The sequence below is a fragment of the Columba livia genome, chromosome W (genome assembly GCF_036013475.1).
Source record: "Columba livia isolate bColLiv1 breed racing homer chromosome W, bColLiv1.pat.W.v2, whole genome shotgun sequence".
NCBI lineage: Eukaryota > Metazoa > Chordata > Aves > Columbiformes > Columbidae > Columba > Columba livia.
In genome coordinates this window covers 12,550,101-12,556,975 of record NC_088641.1, presented here as the reverse complement: position 1 = coordinate 12,556,975, position 6,875 = coordinate 12,550,101, and the positions used below count along the sequence as shown (strand labels likewise).

Here is a 6,875-nt window from a genome sequence, read left to right as displayed (position 1 = left end):
GTCACACCCGGAAGCTGTGGACCAGAGATGGACTATAAGAACCAGAGAACTGAGTTAGCTGTGTGCGCGTGCTGCAAGGGAGACTGAGGTCTCTAGGCCGCACCCAGCGCTGTCTTTGCTTATTGCTTGATTAAAAATAAAACTTTTGTTACTTACAAGACTAAGTCGAAATTTATTACACTCACACTAGCGAGAAAAGCAAGGATGTTCAGTGTAATAAGTGATGGTCAAAATTTTTAATGTTGAACAAATCGAGTAGGATTCAATTGTATTATGTATATTATTGTAAGCAGTAACTGTGCTTGTGCGAGTTTGATTATGTTTTGTAGAACCTTGTAGTAGTAGTTAAAGACAATGCCATAAATAACAGGACTACCAGGTGGTGCCATAAATAACAGGACTACCGGATGGTGTCATAGATAACAGGACTCCCGGATGGTGCCACAGATAATAGGACTCCCAGATGGTGTTACAGATAACAAAGCGCTGGGATGTTGCAACAGATAACAAAAGTTCCAGAGGCGGAAATTCCCAGCACGTAAACGAACGCATAACGTATATAAGCACATACGAAAGGTTGATTTGGTGTGCCTGTTGGCGGAACTGAGCTTCCCCCGGTCACCCAGCGCTGTTTTGCCTAATTACCGCTTGCTAAATAAAATCGATTGATTGACGCAGAATCGATTTATTGGCTCTTATTTATAACAAATTTTGGTGCCGTGACTCGGATTAAGGATCTCTGGGAGGGACTCTTAAACTTCAGGGAGGCGCCCCGTCCCGTTTTCAGACGGCCCTGGAGTGGACAGAGGATTGCCCTGAAACCTTAACCTCCGAACCCTAAATTTAGGTAATTAGGCAAAAGAATTGAACCCCTTAAATCTTTGTGCACGAAGAACCGGACGAAGACCCCAGGGAGGGTAAGTATAGAAAGCGATTCCGTTCGGTTGGGGTGGGTATCCTGGAGTGTGCATGAACGAGACGCCCCCCCCGCTTGGGGAGGAAGCGAAGTGAGTGTGGACCCTGCCATAAGGCAGGGCGGGACTCTCTAGTAGTGCGGTTCTCATAGCCCGCGAGGGCGTGAGCCACGAACGAGGGGTGCGTGTGTGTGTGTGAAAAGAAGACACTCCGGAAGATGGGACAGAAGAAGGGCAAGCCTTCTGATCTCATGGGGAAGGGACCCACAGAGAGGTTGCCAGATATTCCCCGAGAATCCTCATTGGGCCTTGTGTTCACTGGGAAGGGACCCACGGAGAGGTCTAGCACGCGAAACAAAAATAGGGAAAAGATGGTTTACTATTGCATGCATGGCTGGGGAAACCAGCAGATTAGACCAGATCATTTATTTTGGCCAATTTTTGGGTCATATGAGAATTGGATTTGTCAGGCCCTAAATCTTTACCAACGGCACCAACAAGGGCCGGGTGCTGACATTAAGTGGCCCCAGCAGCGCCCTAACTGGGATAATCAAAACCCGGAACACAGGGGCCATATGGGAGATCTCCGCACTATAATCGTCCAAGGGATTAAGGAATCTGTCCCTCAAGGGCAGAACATAAATAAAGCCTTTAAAGAACAACAAAAGAAAGATGAGACTCCCACAGAATGGCTAGAAAGACTAAGAAAGAGCTTGCAGCTTTATTACGGTATAGACCCTATGACACCGGTCGGGCAAGCTCTTTTAAAAACACAGTTTGTGGCGAAGTCATGGCCGGATATTAAAAAAAAAAAAAAAAAAAAAAGTTAGAAAAATTGGAAAATTGGCAAGAGAAAGGGTTGGATGAGTTGCTAAGGGAAGCACAGAAGGTTTATGTGAGAAGGGAGGAAGAGACTCAGAAGAGGCAAGCTAAAATTTTAGTAGCGGCAGTTCGAGAGGTACAGAGGATGGCTCCACAGAAGGGAGGGCCACCACGCATAGGTGGGAATGGGCCACCTCAGGGAAGTCAAGTCGGACTGAAGGATTTGAAGGAAATCGAATATTTTTACTGTCAGAGGAAGGGACATATGCGAAGGAGCTGTAGGAAACGTATACAGGATGAGAAAATGTATTATGCTGAGTAGGGGTGTCAGGGGCTCTATCTGCTGGGGACTCCTAAAACAACAGAGCCCTTGATAAAATTAAAGTTAGGTCCCCAGTGCCAGGAAATGGAATTCCTGGTAGATTCGGGGGCAGAAAGATCTATTGTCCAAACTGTGCCCCGGGGATGTGCTCCATCTTCGGGGAAAATAGAAGTAATAGGAGCAAAAGGAGACCCCTTTTCTGTACTAGTAATTAAAGGGGTAGAAATAGAATCCCCATGCCGAATAGGGATAGGGTCCCTTTTATTAGTGCCTGAAGCTGAATATAACCTATTAGGAAGGGATTTAATGGTCGAATTGGGAATTAGTTTAGAAATAAAAGATCGGGAATTGAAAGTAAAACTATACCAAGGTAAGAGAGGATTTAGAAGAAGAAGAGGAGTTTTTATGTGGATCATCACGGGTAGTGGATGGGAAAAGGAAGTCAGGATACGCTATAATAGATGGAAACAGCTGGACAACTAAGGAGTCAGGTCCCCTTAACTCAGGATGGTCAGCGCAGGCTTGTGAGCTGTTCGCAGTATTGAGGGTATTACAGTTGTTAAAAGATAAGAGAGGAACAATATTTACAGATTCTAAATATGCATATGGGGTGGTTCACACGTTCGGAAAAATTTGGGAAGAGAGGGGACTGATGAATTCTCAGGGTAAAGGATTAATACATGAGACCTTAATAACGCAAACTTTGGAGGCATTAAGAGGGCCCAAACAAATTGCGGTAGTTTATGTAAAGGGCCATTGGAAGGGAACCTCCACGCAAATAAGAGGGAATAATTTAGCAGATGAGGAAGCTAAGAAAGCTGCATTGCTGGTAATAAAAGAAATGGGCAGCTGGAATCAGCAGTTTCCAAAAAGTGTTAGAATGGAAGAATCCTTTTTGCACTCTTTTCTTAATATTAAGGACATTCTTAAAACTAGTTAACACGTCAGTGTATTAGTTTTTAAACTTCAAGGTATTTTCGGGAGCTTTTACTTAATAAGAATAAAACTTTGTTATTGTGCAATATTTGTTCATTAGTTTAAAAATTGTCACCTTTAAGAGTTGGTCCCATATAAATGTATCTTCTGTCAGGGAGTTTTAAATACCAGATTTCTTTTTTGTTACTTTGTATTTTGAAATCTGTTTTCCTATGTGCTTGTACTCTGTGCCTTCAGCTTGTGCACTTTGCAACTTTATAGACCATATTTTGTTACTGCAAAATGTGTTCTTGAGGCAAAACTTGACGTGAACAAACATGCTGCAAAGTTGCACTTTTCTCTTGCTTTAATGGGAGGTGAATCTGAAAAAAAGTCGAACCTATCACCGTCCCTAATCGTGACTTGGAAGTTTGCCCCCTTTTATTTTACATGTGTTTTAGTGTTCAGTGTGGGGACCAACTCTCATAGAACCCCTTTCATTGACTTTTCAGTAGCTTCCATAATCGCAATAGATTGAGGTGTGAATTCCAGACTGAATAAGATACTAAGATGTGTTTGATGCTGTGCTATGCAGAAATATTTGGGGCAAATTCTTGGGTTTTGTAGGTCTGCAAAGTGCATCTCTGGCAGCACGAACCAGACTTGCAGTTGGTTGATCAGTGAACAGTGGCACCTGTCCAAGGTCACTTTGTGGCTCCTGTGCCGTTTCTCCTGTCCAGGGGACCGAGCAGAGTGGGGGGGAGGTGTTGTCCCTGCCGCATATGTTCTTTGTTTTTTTTTTCTTCCTGCGTTGTGTGGTGAAGTCCCGCGGGCCCTTTTGTGCTTGTGTGGCTTCGTAAGAACTGTTAAAGCGAGGTCTGGTGGTCTAGAGACCACCTTTAGATATAGCAATACATCGTATCAAACCAGGAAATCAAGTACTCATAAAAACATGGAGGGAATCATCACTAACCCGTCCTGGGAGGGACCTTTCCTTGTTTTACTCACCACAGATATCACAGTCTGCACCGCGGAAAGAGGATGGACACACGCTAGTCGAGTAAAAGGTCCTATACTGCACACAGACTGGGAAGTCACTGGGAAACTGGATGAGTTGAAGCTGACCTTCAAGAGGAAACAGACACGTGGCGCATAGCCCTGGATACTAGGCTTTTTATGGACAATTGTAAGGAATTACATAAGTCGCACATAGCATGTCCTGTATGTAAGCAATGCAATCCGTGGGTATGTCGTGTGTGTCACGGGTGCGGGATACAGCAGTGAAAAAAAAAAAGTTTCCTTATGTTGAACGATGGTGTAATGAGTGTTGGAAAAAAAAAAACAAACCTTAGACACCATTAGGATATTAATAATCACTGATAAGTCCAGACATTTGGGAAATAACCAAGAGGAAGTGTAAGAAGCGTTTTGGTAAGAAAAGATACAGGAAGTGTTCCAAACCCTGTGAGGATTCGGGACAGTGGCCAAACCCTTGTATTTGAAAATAGCCCTATTGGGTTCAATATTGGAAAGTGGGTTGTGACAGAACAAGGAGAGAATTCAGGAGGCAGTCCCCTGAAGACTACAACTGCTGCCGAGAAGAAAACTTATCCGGCTACTCTGAAGCAACAGAGTAGGCCCAGGGCAAGGCAGAGGGGTATCCTTGTGGGGATTGGCAAGTGCCTCCGAAGACTTCTAAAATAAAGCAGCTCCTTAAGCAGAACAACCCTCAACAAAATGAACCTCCACTGGCTGATTTTCAGCCAGCCAGGGGCCGGGTTGCTCTCCCTAATCCTCCTTACCTTACCGGTAATAATAGCAATAAAGCAGGGGAGTTCTCACCAACCTTTTTAAATGGACCCTCTATCGATGGGAGGACCAAACGATAATACAACAACAGACCACATCAGGGTCACCTTCTTTTACTGTAACCTTATGCCAATTAGTTCAGATTGAGCCATGCCTTAACAAAATGGGGTTTTATATGTGCCCCAGCACAAGGCCCTCGTATTGTAATACTCCAGGACACTATTACTGCGCTTACTGGGGGTGTGAAATGATTGCCTCAAGCTGGCCAATTCCTCCGGCAAATACTGATAAGTTCTTAAAGGTTGGATGGGGACCTGTAGGATGCATTCCTCCTTCGAACCAAGGCCGCCGACTAAAACTCGGTTATCCTCGCAACCGAAACGAGCGGGACAGTGATGGCGAGTATGAATATATATTCCTTAACATAACAAACCCTGAACATAGTGGATGGTTTGTTAGAAAAACCTGGGGAATGCGATATTATCGACCGGGTGCTGATAGAGGAAGCATGTTTCTCATAAAGAAAGAAGTTAAACCGACCCCTCTAGGTAGGGAGACAAAGACAGTAGAGAAGGAGAATATAATAGTAATAGAGGAAACTGTCACTGAAGCCTTGAAATCTCTGAATATTGAAGCCCCGGAATCTTTGAATCCTCTATGGGGAATTATTCTGGCTGCTTATCAAACTCTAAACTATACTCAACCCAACTTAACCATGGGTTGCTGGTTGTGTTATAATGTTAATCCACCCTTTTATGAAGCTATACGGGATAATCGTCGGTATACCATAAACAAGGAGTCTATGCCTATTCAATGTCCCTGGGAAAAGCAGAAAAGAGGGATAACTATGCAACATGTAACTGGAATAGGGACTTGTACAGGTAAAGTACCAAATTCCAAGAGACCACTTTGTGGGAATATCATACCAAGCCTTAATAAAACCACAGGATATATTATTCCCCCGAATAGAACAAAATGGATATGTTCCAGGATGGGACTTACTCCATGTGTGTCTTTAAAAGTGTTTAACAGTTCCCGAGAGTATTGCATGTCAGTTACTATCATTCCAAGGATATTATATCATCAAGAAGATGTGATGTATCCTAAATCGATTTATTGGACTAGTTAAAAACCGTGTAGAGCGGGTACACCTTATGCTGCTACAAAAACATGGAACTGATGAAGAAGCTGAAATGACCTTACTAGCCCAAAAAGCGGTAACTCGATTTGATCAACAAATAAATGAGTAAAAAAAAAAAAAAAAGGGGGGGAATTGTAATAAGTGATGGTCAAAATTTTTAATGTTGAACAAATCGAGTAGGATTCAATTGTATTATGTATATTATTGTAAGCAGTAACTGTGCTTGTGCGAGTTTGATTATGTTTTGTAGAACCTTGTAGTAGTAGTTAAAGACAATGCCATAAATAACAGGACTACCGGATGGTGTCATAGATAACAGGACTCCCGGATGGTGCCACAGATAATAGGACTCCCAGATGGTGTTACAGATAACAAAGCGCTGGGATGTTGCAACAGATAACAAAAGTTCCAGAGGCGGAAATTCCCAGCACGTAAACGAACGCATAACGTATATAAGCACATACGAAAGGTTGATTTGGTGTGCCTGTTGGTGGAACTGAGCTTCCCCCGGTCACCCAGCGCTGTTTTGCCTAATTACCGCTTGCTAAATAAAATCGATTGATTGACGCAGAATCGATTTATTGGCTCTTATTTATAACATTCAGCGCCACTGGACCCTCTGCTTTCCTATGCTGGGTGTGCTACAAGAGATTAAAACTGACAACAGTCCTGGCTACATTGCCAGAACTGCGCAATATTTTTTTTAGTAATGAGGTGTTTTGCATGTCACAGGTATTCCACATTCTCCTACTGGACAGGCTGTTATTGAATGGGCGTGTGGCAGATGCACACCCCCCTCTCTCCCTCTCCCTTCCTTCGATATGGAAGGTGCAGACACATCTCCCCTCCCCCCTCTCCTGCAATGGGGTTAACAGCTTCTTTTGTTTTGACCCCAGAACCCGTTGAACAGGGTCGTTAAGAGAGAGAAGGGGTGGGGGCGCAGAGGCGCCAA

General features: G+C 43.6%; 1 long non-coding RNA gene across 1 annotated transcript; it reads left to right on the top strand.

The window, feature by feature from the left end:
- The first annotated feature begins 224 nt into the window (after window positions 1–224).
- Window positions 225–6,496, top strand: LOC135577121 (uncharacterized). Its single transcript, XR_010468712.1, has 2 exons — window positions 225–917; window positions 3,987–6,496. It is a non-coding gene; the product is annotated as an uncharacterized LOC135577121 (long non-coding RNA).
- The last annotated feature ends 379 nt before the right edge of the window (window positions 6,497–6,875 follow it).